This window comes from Sciurus vulgaris, assembly GCF_902686455.1.
Source record: "Sciurus vulgaris genome assembly, chromosome: 9".
NCBI classification, from domain to species: Eukaryota; Metazoa; Chordata; class Mammalia; order Rodentia; family Sciuridae; genus Sciurus; species Sciurus vulgaris.
The window spans coordinates 91,773,480-91,789,877 of NC_136469.1; positions in this window are offsets into that span (position 1 = coordinate 91,773,480).

The following is a 16,398-nucleotide window of genomic DNA, read 5'->3' on the forward strand; positions in this document are numbered from 1 at the left end:
ATACAAATAATCCAATTGACAAATGGGTTAAGGAAATGAACAGACACTTCACAGAAGAAGATGTACAAGCAATCAACAAACATATGAAAAAATGTTCAACATCTCTAGTAATAAGAGAAATGCAAATCAAAACCACCCTAAGATTTATCTCACCCCAATTAGAATGGTGATTATCAAAAATACAAGCAACAACAGGTGTTGGCGAGGATGTGGGGAGAAAGGTATACTCATACATTGCTGGTGGGGCTGCAAATTAGTGCAGCCACTCTGGAAAGCAGTGTGGAGATTCCTTAGAAAACTTGGAATGGAACCACCATTTGACCCAGCTATCCCACTCCTTGGTCTATACCCAAATGACTTAAAATCAGCATACTACAGAGATACAGCCACATCAATGTTCATAGCTGCTCAATTCACAATAGCCAGACTGTGGAACCAACCTAGATGTCCTTCAATTGATGAATGGATAAAGAAACTGTGGTATATATATATATATATAGATATATATATATATATATATACAATGGAATATTACTCAGACATAAAGAATGATAAAATTATGGCATTTGCAGGCAAATGGATGAAATTGGAGACTATTATGCTAAGTGAGATAAGCCAGTCTCAAAAAACTAAAGGACGAATGATCTCGCTGATAAGTGGATGATGACACATAAGGGGGGGGAGGGGTTAGTGTTAGGGTTAGAGTTAGGGTTAGGGAGGGGGGCAAGAATGGAGGAAGAAATGACTGTATAGAGGAAAAGAAGTGTGGGAGGGGTGGGGGGAAGGGAAAAATGATAGAATGAATCAAACAACATTACCATATGTAAATTTATGATTATACAAATGGTATGCCTTTAACCCATGCACAAACAGACAAACAATATGTATCCCATTTGTTTACAATAAAAGAAAGACAGAAATTTCTGCAGTTGGAGTTAGAAATGGGCTGAGGGTATGGTGACCAGGTGATCAAACTGGTGTTGCTCTTCACCTTCCACCACTATGTAAATACCTCATGGCAGTAGTTTATAATTAAAGAATCTCTGGGGGTAGACTTGGCTCAAGGGTGCAGTGTTCTTCCTCTCCAGAAAGGTCTAAACATCCGCCTGTCCACACAGAGGATCAGGAGATAGTGTCCACCTTTCATGCAATTAGTTTCATTCTTCAGCACAATGTTGGGATTGCTCTAAGCATTTGCTGAAAAAGGAATGAGTGTATGAATGAATGTCAGCACAAGACAGTACCTCCGCAAACTTAAATTCTACAGAGTACTTCCATGTGAATGTCAAAGTTACTAAAGGGCCAGGCCCCTAGGAAAAAGATAACTCTACACAAAACAGACTCCTGGGCTTCCCTGATGACAGCTGCATCACATCTTCAGATTACATCTTAGCACACTGCTTGGCCTTTACTAAATGCTTGATGAATGAACAGTGGAGGGAATAGGTGCATGTGGAGAGGCTAAAGAAGAGGTGAGGGGACAAGGGGTAAGGATGACTTCAGAAAATGGACTGGTCCAGACTTGGTTAACTTGGATTACCCTGGAAGAGTAAGAGAGTTCATTCTGTATCAGGGACAGAGGACTCCGGGATCCTCAAATGAGAAAGGATATGAAGACAAAGCCAAGGAACCAAACTATACTCAAAATTATGTTAACTACATGGCTATTGGCTTTGATGTTTGAAAATCATCTATAGATTACTAAACCACAAAGCGATTACCACTAGCACCCATTTTTAGATTAAAGAAGCCAAGAACTATCCTAAAATTGGTAGCTGGTGTCATGGTCCAAGCCCAATCTGAAAGGAGTGGTTCTTCATCCAATTGAGGGCAGATCCCACCAGATCTCGCCCTTCACATTGGCTTTTGTGCTTAGGATGTTTCAGTAATAAAAGTGACAAGATTTGGTTTGCTTCAGTATATTGGACATCTTTCTAATATAAACTATGAGAAAGCAATTCCAATTTAATGGAAGAGATGCCAAGAGATTCAAGATTAATGTTATCCACTATTAGCATGTAAAATTGAGGGAAAGATCAGTGACTTGTGCTCATAGAATTCTGCCCCCATGGGAGATGGAAGGGTCAATCCAAAGCCGCTGATGGAAAGATGAAGAAAGATGGACCCTCAGAGCATGAGTTTCTGGTTAGAATTTGTTCCTTGCTCACTATGTCAATTTTCCTTTTTAATTTTTATTTTGAGACAGGGCCTTGCTAAGTTGCTTAGGGCTTCACTAAGTTGCTGAGTCTGTCTCGACTGAGACTGCAGAGGGGAGTCACTGGGATTACAGGTGTGAGCTGCAGTGCCTGGGCAAATAGAGACATTTTTATGTCTCTTTTATAGATAGAATAACTGATAGGTTTAAATAAGTGAGTATCAAATTTGTGGTGTTTTTGTTTGCCAATCCTGACCTTTCTTTGCATCTGGTAATAGTACTCGATCTTTGGCTTCTTGGACCACAGTTCCCCATTGCATGTAGTTGTGATGAATGTCACAGTGCTTTGATCCCTTCCCCTCCCTCTTTCTTACCACAGGAAGGGACATAAGACACAGCCTTTGTGACCTAGAATATCTTTTTTGGTGGGGGGTACAGTGACTGAACTCAGGGGCCCTCAACCACTGAGCCACATCCCCAGCCCTCATTTTGTATTTCATTTAGAGTTGCTTAGTGCCTCACTTTTGCTGAGGCTAGCTTTGAACATGTGATCCTCCTATCTCAGCCTCTTAAGCTGCTGGGATTATAGGCATGTGCCACTGCACCTGGCTGTGACCTAGAATATCTTATTCCTTTGCTGTGAGTGATTGAGTTAGCAGTGGGTCTATGGGCCAATAAAAATTTTTTAATGGATGTTCAGAGAAGGGGGAACATGGGCCAATACAATTTTTTAAGAGAGAGAGAGAGAGAGAGAGAGAGAGAAAGAGAGAGAGAGACTCTTATTAAGAGCTACAAGGACCATGTATATCTGAAACTATAATTGGCTGCCTGCCCTAGACTCCTTGAACAAGCTGTCTGAAGAATAAAGGTAAAAGAAAAGCTAAGAACAGAAGGGAGAGATACAGAGCCTTGGCAACATGGTTTATTCTCTTTGATTTAGCTGTACTTGAAGACCAGTTCCTGAACTTTTCAGGTATATGAGCTAATACCCTCCCTATTTTACCTAACTCAATTTAGTTGGATGTCTGAGAGTCCTTTTGAGCTACTTAGTGACAGGGATAATATCTGAATCCATGTCTTCAATCTCTTGCTTGGACTCTTTTCCCACAAATCTTAACTGTGCCTCTTGGTTGTGCTTTTCTGCGATGAATTTTACCAGCTTGTTTCACATTAAGTTCTGTAAGTAGAGACCTAAAGAAAACTTTGGGTGTAGGGGGCTTTAAGATTTTTGAGAAACTATTTGGAAGGTTACATGGTGAGTAATGTGTTACAGCACAAATTAATATACTAGACAATTTTGTCATTGTTCCCGAGTCTAGAAATTGATTCTTGAGTTCCCTGGTCCATGGCACTATAAAAAGATACACATCCATCACCTTATACAGGATGGTAAGATTTTATCCTTGTACTTACCTCAAAGTGACAAATAGTTAATTAGACACATAAAACACTTTCTAACATAGACAGTTTTGAACTTGAAGTTTTGCTGCTAACAGAGAGAGGAATCCCAAAAGGTGCAGGGGTCGGAACACTAAATAAATCCAGAATCCTCTCCAATGTCTCAGTAACTGCCAAGTCAGCTGGGAGACTAATTAATCAAAACAAATTCACAATTAAGCCCACAAAGAAGCACTAATTACGATGCCTAGCAGGGGGAAAATGTGCTGAAAAGGGAAATCTGTAAAGTGAGAGGGGAGAATGGTCTTGTCGTTGGCTTGTCAGGGGCAGTGCCATCAGGTAATTGTGTGGGCAGGGCTGCACCTTGTTCTCGTTCTGGCAAAGGTGCCAGTGATCAAGGGGAGGGCTGCAGACGCAGGGCCCTGCCTCCTCCCGTGTGCATGCCGGAATCTCATGCCTGGCCTTCAGGATGAGTCTGGTTCCTTCCATCAGAGCGAGAACATCTAGATTCTTTCTCTGGGTCGGCACATATGCAGCAGGAAACAAGAAACGCAGAGGCTGGAGGTTGTGGAGGAGCCCTGTTTTTCCCAATCATATCCCACGAGTCGAACCTGTGGACAGGGAAGAGCAGCGTTCATGTGGGCTACTTTGATTCTGGTTGATTATATTACTAACATTCACTGCCTTTAAATCCCTATTTCTTCATATCAAGGCACATTGATTTTACATGGAGCCTACCCTGCTTCAGTTCCAGGATAAGTTGGCATTGAAGCAGGTAAAACTTTGCAAGCTACCTTTGCTACCATTGATTTGTTATTGATATTTGATGATATTGAGATATGATATTGGCCACTGTCTTAGGACTTACAAAATTTTTGCATTGATTTTTCATTCTACTCTCTTATTTGGACCTTGGTTTTCTCTACTGTTTCTTTCTTTCTTCTCGTGCTTCCCTGGTTCTTAGAATACTATTTCCAAACCTTGGCTACGTGTGCTGGATAAAAACTGACTGCCCAAGTCCTAATGCTGGTCACTTTGTCATTGAACAGACATGGACTGACCTTTTAAGTGAGAGCATCTGGTTAGAATTCCAACACACCAATTTCCTCTTCCTTTCGTGGGCATGATTGTATTTTAGTTTTCAGTTTTGTCTATAAGTAGTACAAGTAGAATAAAACTAATACAAATAATTTTCTCATGAGTTAATGGTGTTGCTATTGTAGCATACAAAGTTAGACATCATCCTGCTCATTACCATTGTGGTGGGCTTCAGTCCTGGGAATGGAAGCAAGTACCACATCCCTCCCTTCCCCTGAGAGATACACACTCCATTAGTTTTTCATTTTCCAGAAGCATCGGTTTTTTAATATTTTTTCTTTTATCTCAGGGGAATATCAATCTGTACAGATTTATTATTAATTCCCTGGTAACATGCTTAGCTGCTCAAAATTTTTTACTGTTGCTTGTAAAAGAAGGCCTGCCTGTTCTTGAAGTCTCAGGGACTTCCATCATTCTGGGATAAAATATTACCTTGAGAGATATTGTGAGGAGAAGTACAGGAAAAACAACTCCTTCTGCCCTCTCCCCCACCTGCCTTTCCTCTGGAACAAGCAACAGCAAGTGCAGCAGAGGCTGTTTTTCCATTAGATTGATCCTATGCTTTTTTTCTAGAATCCTCTCCTTCCAAGAAATCAGATTCGTACTTACAATAACTTTCCCAAAGGAAAGTAATCCTCTTTGCAGAAGCTCCCTCTCCCTTTCTTTCTTTCTTTCTTTCTTTCTTTTTAATTATTCTTTCAGACTTCTATTCATCTCTCACAGTCTCATTTTTTAAAGGACTCCTTTGACATTTAGGGTATCTTACATACGTGGATATATAAAAGCTCATTATTATTAGTATGCACAATCAAGAATTTTTAAAAGGAACCTCAAGAGTAGTCTGCACATATTTATTTATTTATTCAAAAAATATTGATTAGAGGTCCACTAGGTGTCAGAGCTTGGCTGGTACTGGGGATGTGACCTCTGTTTCCAGGGAATGTGTAGTCTAGTGAGAGACATGAACATTAGGCAAATAAGCATGTTAATAATTTTACAAAAGACTGTAGATAATTTTCTCATCAATTAAGCTGCTAGAATTTAGGGGTTGCAAGCATAAACTTGTTTTGTTTTTTACACCAACTGCTGTTCTTTATATTTATTGTCCCTAATGTAGGGTGGTTCAGCTTATGATTTTCAGACTCCATAATGGTGTGAAAACAGTAAAAATCCAGTAGAAACCATACTTAGAAAGTTGAATTTTAGTCTCTTCCCAGGCTAATGAAATGCAGTCTAGTTTTTTCTTGGATCATCAGCCCCATGATCATGAAGGTGAACAATATCCTATGTAGTACTCTGTTGCTGAGCCGTGATGCTGGGTAGGTTAGGCATATTAAGTGCATTAGAATATTTTTGACTTACGGTGGTTTTATTGGGACATATCACCTTCACAAGTGGAGGAGCCTCTTATTTGCTGAGGCTCCCTTCCCCACTCTTTAGGACTTTTGGAGTGCTTATGCAACTGTAAGGTCCAACACATTCTAGACAATGCCAGTTTAGAAGTTCACTTTCTTTTCTGATCCATGGTTTGTTTTCCTCTCCCAGTTGGGCCTGTTGATGAGAGGGACATGAACTGGGAATGGAGACAAGGTCATTTTCCAACTTACTCTGTTGTTCTGGGCCTTATCAATAGTGTATGGGGTGGAGGAGTGCTGGGGAAAGGGAGAATTACACAGAGGGGACACAAATGTTTCTGATTAACAAGCACTTTGTGTGGCAGCTACCCTTTAGCCCTACTTGCCATGGTACAGTTGATCATCTGCTGCTAGGGCGCCTCCCATGTAAGGCCACTCTTTTGGTCAGGGTACAGCCAGGTACCTCCTGATTGACTGCCTTTTACAGTGTCTATTCTGCCCATGGGAAATATGTGTATGTCCTTGTCCTAGGGCTGGTGAATGAACAGAGTATCCACTGTTGCTCTGCTTCCTACCCCATAGTATTTCCAGTTCTTCATTTCTTTGCTTAGATAGTTCAGGGAAGATGGAGAGGTGTGTTGCCTGAGTCCTATGAAGATCTTAGTATTTCCTTTTCACACACCACCCCAGTCTCTGTGAATGATTCTTTTAACCTATGTACCTGGATTGGAGGAGGAGGAGGCCTCTCCTCAAACTAGTTTCCAATAATTCCTTTTCCAAATTACTAGTGATCTGTTATATGAGCTTGAATCTGGGTGATACTACAGGGCTGGTTCTGCTCCCAGTGAATCCTGTGGGTGGCATTTGGAGGTCTCATGAAGAATACAGTTGTACTTTGTGCCTCTTGTTCTTAGCATTGGAGCTTTAGTTGCTGTCTTAGTTTTCTGTTGATTAATCCATTCTGTTAGTAATAGATTAATACATTCATGAGGGCAGAGCCTTAATCACCTCTTAAAAATCCTACGTCTGGTCCTACCTCTGAATATATGATAATGGGGACTACATGTCAACATGAGTTTTAAAATCCAAACCATATTAGTTGAAAATATCAGAAACTGGAGAAGTTCCCCTTAATACTCTGTTATAGTATGTGCTATGACAAAAAGTTAAGATTGTTATGAGGGTGAATAAGAAAATGATTTCATATAGATTGGGGTGGACAGGAAAGTTGGATTAAGAAGGTTTCCTTAAGGAATTAACTTTCAAGCACATACCTGAGGAATGGATGGGAATTTAGGTCAGGAATGGTCAGGTGGTGTGGTTTCCAGGCAGAGGAAACAGCAAGGGGCAGACCTCAAGGCAAGAAGGCACTTGACATTGTAACAGAATAGAGGGACTTCTGAAATAGCAGAGGAAGCTCTTTGGTGGAAGTTCTCCCCAATAAAGCAACAATTTGGTGAAAATGATGAAACAGTATCATTTCAAGTTTCTGGAAATTGTACTAAATGTTTCTTCAAGATAATCTGTGAATCTTAGTAAGGACAAAGAGAGTCTGTGGCATGTGAGTCATGAATGACAAGTCTTGCCTCCCTCTGTCCCTCTGCCGTGTTTCAGCTGCTTTAGCTGGGGCATTCGGCTCCAGGTAGGCACAGCCAAAGGGATGGGGCTTCCTTCCCCCAGCCCAGTCCCTAGTCTGGAGCTATGGTTGTACCCAGCAGGCTGCTGACATTTCTCCTCCCAACCAGCATTCCCTCAGTCTTGTGTTGCAGAAGCTCTACTGCAGATAGTTGTGGCATAGAGGACCAGTCTCCCTTCTCTGACACAGCTCCCACTTATAGGGCAGAAGTTCTGTTCCTGGCAGTGGGCTGAGAATCCTGGACATGATCGTCCCTACTCCAGCTCATTCATAGTGCAGAAGTTCCACAGCAGGAGGGATAGGCTGAGAAAATCAGAGTTTGTCCACTACCTCCCTGTACCCACTCACAGTACTGGGTGGCATGACTCAGGAAAGATAGATTCTGCCCAGAGTTCTGGGACAGTGGAATAATCCTAGCAGAGAGGCAGGCCATGGGGACAAATTTCTCCACAGCTCCACCTGACAGGACTGACTTTCTTTGGAATAGGAGTGGAGAACTCTATGAATAATTATTTGAAAGCAATTAAGAGGAGATTGATAATTCCCTGATAAAAGCAAAATGGCAGAGTAGAAGCCTCACTGGGAAAATCAGGGAAAGAGATATCCAAGGAGAACTTTTTGGAGCTCTCGGTCAACTCTGGAGGTTGGGAAAGCTAAGTGCAGGCTGTACCCACACAGGGGCGCTCAGAGGGAGATGTGGGGTGGACTTGAAAACATTCTCTGCAGGTGCATGTCCATCAACAGAGGGCAGAAACTTCACTGACAGCAGGCTTAACTACTCATCAGATGTTGACTGAATAATGAGCTACTTCTAGAAATCCAGTCTTCAAAATATAACCATACTCCTTTCTGGCAATGTTAAAGCATGTGTGCATCCTATGCTAGCTAGTTTTATGTGTCAGCTTGGCCAGGCCTGAGCACCCAGATATTAACAAATAACAATCCAGGTAGTTTTTAGACATGATTCATATTTAAACCAGTATACCTGGAGTAAAACCCTCCAGAATGTGGTGGGCTGTTTAATCAATTGAGGGTCTTAACAGAAGAAGAGTGAGGGAGTCCTACCTCCATATTGCCTTCAGACTCAAGCTACACCACCAACTTTCCCCTGGTTTCCAGTCTGCTTGTCTATCCTACAGATTTTGGACTTGGTAGCTCAAATGGATGCATATGCCTATTCCTCTATTCCTTAAAATAAATCTATGTATATCCTATCAGTTTAGTTTCTTTGGAAAACCCTGACCAATACAAGGCTGTATCCTCTCAGAAACCGCAAAAGAAGGAGTCTTCAAGATTTTAGTCCCTGAATGAATGTTGGTGCCCCAAATAGAAACTCTCTAAACCATGATAGCAGTCACTAAGTCGTGCAAACACCTAATAAAGGGTGAAAGTTCAACTGGCTAAGGAGACTTGAGTAGAATGTGATCAGGGGTGACCTATACATATCCAGGCAAAAAGAAAAATTGGGCATAAAATATGACCAGGAAACTCAGTATCTGTACATTGTAAGGGAAATTGACTTCACTGAATTAGTTCAACATCATCAAACAAATAAATGACTGGGGAATCAATAACTAAAGTTGCTGCAATACATTGTCAAAAACTTCTGATTTTGAATAAAAGTTTATGAGATGTAAACAGAAAAGTATGATTCATATGCAAAGAAAAAAAAAAACCCTCAGGAATAGAAACTACCTTCCAGGAGGCCTTTGAAGAGGGTATTTAGCAGATAAAGATGTCAAAGTAGCTATTACAAACATATTCAGAGAACTAAAGGAAACCATACTTGAGGAATTAAGGAAAGGCATGATGACAATGTAGACGACCAGAAGAAAATAAAAATTACAAAAAACAAATAGAAATTCTGGAGGTGAAATGAAAAATTTTGCTAGAAGAGTTCAGTAGATTTGAGCTGGCAGAAGACCAAATTTGAAAATTGATCAATAGAAATTATACAATCTGAATAATAGGAGATAAAAGGTTAAATAGAAATGATCAGAGTCTCAGATAAATGTGGAGCACCATTATGTATACTGAAATATAAGCAATGGGTATAGTACATGGACAAGAGAGACAGGAGGGGAGAAAAGAAATAATATTTTAAGTAAAAGTCCAAATTCCATGGAAACATTGACTTGTCAAAAAACTTGACAAACTACAACCTACAAAATGATTCATATTTAGATACATCAAAATCAAAATAGTGAAAGCTGAAGTTAAAGGTTAAGATTACCTAAATCATCAAGACAGTATTTGTTATAACTCCACATTCCCCTCTCTCTCTCTCTTTCCTTTTTTTTTTTTTTTTTTTTGGGTGCCAGGAATTGAACCCACGGGCATTTTACCACTGAGCTATATCCCAACACCTTTTTTTTTTTTTTTTTTTTTTTTTAAATTTTGGTACAAGATCTTGCTAAATTGCTGAGGGTTTCACTACATTGTTGAGGCTGGTGTCCAAACTGCAATCCTCCTGTCTCAGCCTCCAGAGCCACTGGGATTACAGGTATGTACCACTATGCCCAGCTCTTTTTTTTTTTTTTTTTAATCTTAACTGACTTAAAAAGCAGTTGTATAAAACAATGTATATCCACTTATATTGTTGGATGTATGATGTAAAGGAGCATATTATATTTGATAATGCTAACACAAAGATGTCCGTAAGAAAAACTGATTGAGGAAGTGACACCAGATGGCAATTCAATGCACAGGAAGAAACGTAAAGAACCAGAGAGGGTGAACAAGAAGGTTTGTATAATAAACTGTGCAAATACTTGCCCTCCTTTCTTAGTTTATTTAAAACCCATTACATTATAAAAGTAATGATAATGATAAAGTATTGTTAGGCTTGTAATAACACATACATACACACATAGCATGTGTAACAAAAATAGCACAAACAAGGCAGGATGGGGAAGGAAACTACACAGCAGTAATGCTTCTGTATTTCTAAGAGATAAATCAGTGTAAATCTTAAGTAGATGCTAACAAGTTAAGTTATGCACTGTAGATATTAAATCAATTACTAAGAAAATAATTTAAAAATAAGCCGTTCAAGGCATCAAAATGGTACCAATAAAATATATTCACTTATTACCAAAGAAGACAAGGAGGAAGAGAGGAACAAAAGACAGGAGATGTACAGAAAAACAGAAAGTAGCCAGACATGGTGGCACATACCTGCAGTCCCAGCTACTCAGGAGGTTGAGGCAGAAGGATCACTTGAATGAGACTGGACTGGGGCAAAATATTGAGAGCCTTTCTCAAAAATGGATCAAAAAAAAAAGAGCAAAAAGCAAAATGGCAAATGTAAGTTCAGCCATATCCAAAGTAAATTAAATGTGGATTAAACAATCTAAAGGCAAAGATAATCTTAACAAAAATAGGTTCAACTATGAGCTTATAGGAGACACACTTTAGTTACAAGGATACATTTAAAAGAACTGGAAGGGGTATATACTGCATCAACACTTTTAAAAGAGTAGAAATTTTATGCTAATATGAGACAAAATAGATTTTAGAACAAAAAAATTACTTGAGTTAAAGAGAAATATTTCCTAATGATAAATGGAAGATATCAGTCTAGATGGCTTCACTGGTGAATATCACAAAATATTTAAAGAGAATGAATCCCATTCTTCATATACTCTCCCAAAATATTGGAAAACTTTTTATTTCATTTAAAAAAGTAGGAAAACTTTCAAATTCATTTCAAAATATACATAGGAAACACTTTCCAATTCATTCTACAAGAGCTAGTTGATACTAAACCCAAAGAGATTACATGAAAACTATAGCCCAATATTTCTAATGACTGTAAACACAAAATCTACAACAAAATATTAGGAAAGCTACTCTATTCAAATAGAAAAAGGACAATATATCATGATTGACTGAGACTCATCCCAGCAATATAAGATTGCTTTAGCATCTAAAACTTTATGAAAATATGCTATATCATTAGTGTACACTAGGAAAACAAACTGTTTCTCCTGCTACATTCTTAAAGCACTTTTTTGTGATCATATGTATTGAGATTTTCCCCATACTAAGCAATTCTGCAAACACTAGCTGGGTATCCTATAATTCAATCCAATTCAATTCTAATACTGTCTGTCCAGAGATAGCGCAGAGTAAAGGTTCAGTCTCACAAGACTGCTCCCACTTTAGATACCAATCATAAGTCCCAGGTTGTGGCTGTGCTTTTGACCACTAGCTATAAATTGGGGTTCCCAAAACTGCTCCTTCAGGTTTGATAATTTGTTAGGATGATTTATAGGACTCAGGGAAACCACTTACATTTGGCAGTTCTCTTATTGTGTTTTCTGCTGCTATAACAAAATATTTGAGACTGGATAATAGATAAAAAAAATGAGGTTTAGTTGGTTCACATTTCTGGAGATTCAGTAGCATGATACTGGCCTTCTGATGAGAGTCCCCCTGGTTATATCACAACATGGTAGATGGCATATAGAGACAGTGAACACTAGAGAGAAAGATCCCATAGTAAGGCAGGAAATCAGAGAGATTCTAGGGTTAGGCTTTCTCTTTTTATGATAACCTACTCTGTTCACACTGGAACTAACCAGGATCCCACAAGAACTGCATTTATCACTCCCAAGGAGTGATCCCCAATGACCTAACCACTTTTCACTGGTCCTTATCTCTTAAAGGTAACAAGACACTAGTGACCAAGCACATGAATGTTCAAGGCACATACTTAAACCATATCCATACTGTAGCACCAGTGGTTATCCTATTATAAAGGCCATTACAAAGGACACAAGTGATCATCCAGACAGAAGAGATGCATACGACAAGGAAGAGGGAAAGGGGCACTGGGCCTCCATGCCTTCTCTGGATGTACCATCTCCATGCGTTCAGCAATGTGGTAGCTCTTTAAACCTTTCCTTTTGGTTTTTTACAGAGACTTCCTTACAGAGCCATGATTGATTAAGTGATCAAATCATTGGCCATCAGTGATAAATTCAACCTTCAACCCCTCTTCCTCCTCAGAGGCCAGGGGGTGGGAATGAAATTTCCAACCTACTAATCATCATCCTAAGGCTATTCAGGAGCCTCTAGCCATCAATTGTCTTATTAATAAACAAAAAGGTAATTTTACATTGGAGATTCCATGTTAAAAAACTGGACAAAGACTAAATATATTTTCATATTAAAAATTCCACAAGTGGAATAAAGGGCAAAAGATGAACAGCAGGCATCTCAGTAGATAAAGATGAGATAAAGTAGATAAAGTAGATAAAGATGAGTAGATAAAGGAAAAGCATTTGTCAAATGCCAGCATTCTTTCATCATTAAAACACTGAAAAAAAGCAAGAATAAAAGGTAATTTCTCAAACAACTAAGGGGCATTTATGAAAAACTGTTATCTCATACATCATAGTAAAAGAAGACAGACTTAAATCTTTCCTCTCTAATATCAAAAACAAGATGAGAATGTCTGCTCTTGGCACTTTCATTTAGCCTTATACTGGAGGTTCTAGGTAGACCAGTTGGACAAAGTCATGGAATTAAAAAGCATCCAGATCGTAAAGGAGGATTTAAAACTATCTCTGTCTGAAGATCATATTTATAGATCTGTTGCAGCTCTTCTATAGTGAAAATCCTAAGGATTCTATTGACAAATTATTAGAATTAATTATAAAGTTTAGAAAGATTTCAGGATATAAAATAAACATACAAAAATCAATTGTATTTTTATACACTAGCGATGAGAATTCTAAAAATGAAATTAAGACAATTCCATTTATAATAGCACTTAAAAAGAATATAAGACAAAAAGAATTTAACAAAAGAAAGGTAGGACTTACATAGTAAAAAGTACCTACTATTTTTTAAATAAATGAAGGAAGATCTAAGATTATGTTCTTGACTGAGAAGACAATATTGTGAAGATGGCAATACTGTTGAACTGCAGATTCAACATAGTCTTTCCCAACACCAGCTGGCATTTTTTAAAAAGTTAATATCCAAATCTTAATAAATCACAAGGTTAAAGGATTCACACTTACCATATTCAAAACTTCCTGCAAAGCAACAGTTATCAAGACAGTGTGGTATCATCAAAAGAATAAACATACAGTTTAATGGAATGGAATGAAGAGTCTAGAAATAGTCATTTATGGTCAATTAATTTTCAACAAGGGTGCCCAAACAATTCAATGAGAGAAAGAATAGTGTTTTCGTAAAATGGTGCTGAGGTTGTTGAATATCAATTTCCAAAAGATGAATTTGGATTCAAGTCTCATATCATACAGAAAATTAACTCAAAATGCACCTGAGACCTAAATATAACAGTCCAATCTATAAAAATCTTATGAGTTAATCATGAATTGGGTTAGGCAATGAATTTTAGATGTGACACCAAAGCACAAGTGACAAAAAGCAGGTAAACTCGGGCTACTTCAGAATTAAAAACTTTTATACTGTAAATGATACCTTCAAGAAAGTGATAATTCATTCCACAGAGTGGAAGAAAATATTTACAAATTATGTATATAAGGGACTGGTGTCTAAAATATTTAAAGTACTCTTGTAACAAATAATAAAAATGACAACTCAATTAAAAAAATGAGCAAAGGATTTTGTGTGTGTGTGTGTGTGTGTGTGTGTGTGTGTGTGATATTACTAGGGATTGAACCCAGTGGCAACCTACCACTGACCTATATACCCAGGCACCTTTTTAGATTTTGAGACAAAGTCTTGCTACTTTGCCCAGGCTTGTCTTGAATTTTTGATCCTTCAGCTTCATCCTCCCAAGAAGCTGCAGTTACAGGTGTGGCCCCCACACTGGCTCATGGTCAATAAACACATGAAAACCTCCTTTATTGGTGAGAAAAATGAAAAGCCACCTTGAGACCTTTGAATAAGGATAATAGACTTTTAGGAGTCTGAGAAATCATTTAATATACACTTGTCACGTGTTCAGTAAACAATGCCTTAGGGGGCAGAGATTGAGAGTGTGGGCTTTTAAATAAAATGGACCTAAGTCCCAGTCCTGTCCTAGAAACTTGTTGGTTTTGTTAACTACCTTTTCTAATAACCTCAAATAACTCATGAGCACTTGTATGCCAGTTGTATTTCTAATTGTCTTACCATTTTATCTAAGTTGACCAATAGTGACAACACTCTGAGCAGTACAAATATTATTTCTTTAGTGAGAAACAAAGTACAGAGGAGAAGTAACTTGCTCAGGATAACACAGTAGGTGATGGAGCCATCATATGAACTGAATCTAAATCAAACACTTGAAATTTATTTTGCAATAACTGCCTCAGTTTTCTTGCTACCAAAAAAATGGCATGTATTCCATAGAACTGTGAAAATTAAAGAAAATATAAATAAAATACATGGCACATAGTCCTGAAAAACTTTAAAGTTATTTAAAATTATTTTTCTTGTAGGTTGCTGTTAGGCGTGAAGCTACACTTGGCTCACCACTGCAGTAAAATAATTGACTTAGTGTTATGGTTTGGGTGTGAAGTGTCCCCCAAAAACTCACATGCAAGACAATGCAGGAAGGTTCAGAGGAGAAATGATTGGGTTGTAAGAGTCTTAATCCAATCAGTGTATAAATCCCTGATGGGATAAATTGAAGTCGTAGGGTATGACTGGAGGAGGAGGGAATTGGGGCGTGGCTGTGGAGTATATATTTTGTATCTGGGAGTGGAGTTTCTCTCTGCTTTCTGATCATAATGCGAGCTGCTTCCCTTCTGCCACACTCTTCTGCCATAATGTTCTGCCTCATCTGAAGCCCTGAGGAGTAGAACTGGCCTTCCATGGACTAAGATTTCTAAAACTGTGAGCCCTCAAACTCTTCCTCCTCTATAATTGTGCTGGTTGGGTTCTTTAGTCACAACAGTGATAAAGTTGACTAAAACAGATAATTTGATTTCTCCTACAATAATTTAGTGTTTTACTTTAGTGTTATTATAAGTAGCAGTTTGCCTCTTATAAAAACAGCAAGCCTCTCAAACTGATCGACTGAACTGGGAGTAGGGGGAGAAGGAAGAGTCAGCTGCAGGCTTGAATGTGTTCATCCAGGCATTGTTGAAAGTATTATGGTTCTGAGAAAATTCCTCATAATAATTGTGTGTGTATGTATGTATGTTAAGGTAGCTGCAATATTTTTTCACTTTGAAAGTTAGCTGTCACTTTACACTTGTATATTCTTTTTTTTTAAACTTTTTTTTTTTTTTAGCTGTTAGTGGATCTTTAATTTTATTAATTTATATGTGGTGCTAAGTATTGAACCCAGGGCTTTGCACATGCCAGGCAAGCACTCCACCACTGAGCCATAAGTATTCCCTGAATCACTTGAAAGCCTTAATGCCAAATGCAACAGAATATTCTTCTAGATGTGTATCTAGAACAATTAAATGTTAGCAAGTTTTTGTTCCATGTACGTATATACACACTTCTCTCTCTCCCCTCCCTCTTTCCTTGAATCTCCCTCACTCCCTCCTACTTATGTTTCTCTGGAGATCCCTTACTAATTGCATACACAGAAGAAAAATTTGATACTTTTTAACTTAATATTGCCTTTGGTTCACGGACTTCTTGCTTGTGGAGAAGAGCATAGCTGAAGGAGGGTCAAGAAGGAATCCTTTAAAATGTGGGGTCCAGGAGAGTGGCCCGGCTAGGACAGTGAGGGTACAGTCCTTGCTGGAGATCAGCCCATCTTCAGAGGTCCTTCCACTTTGCTCTTTGCTTTTTGGTCTCCTTTGGCTGCAGGT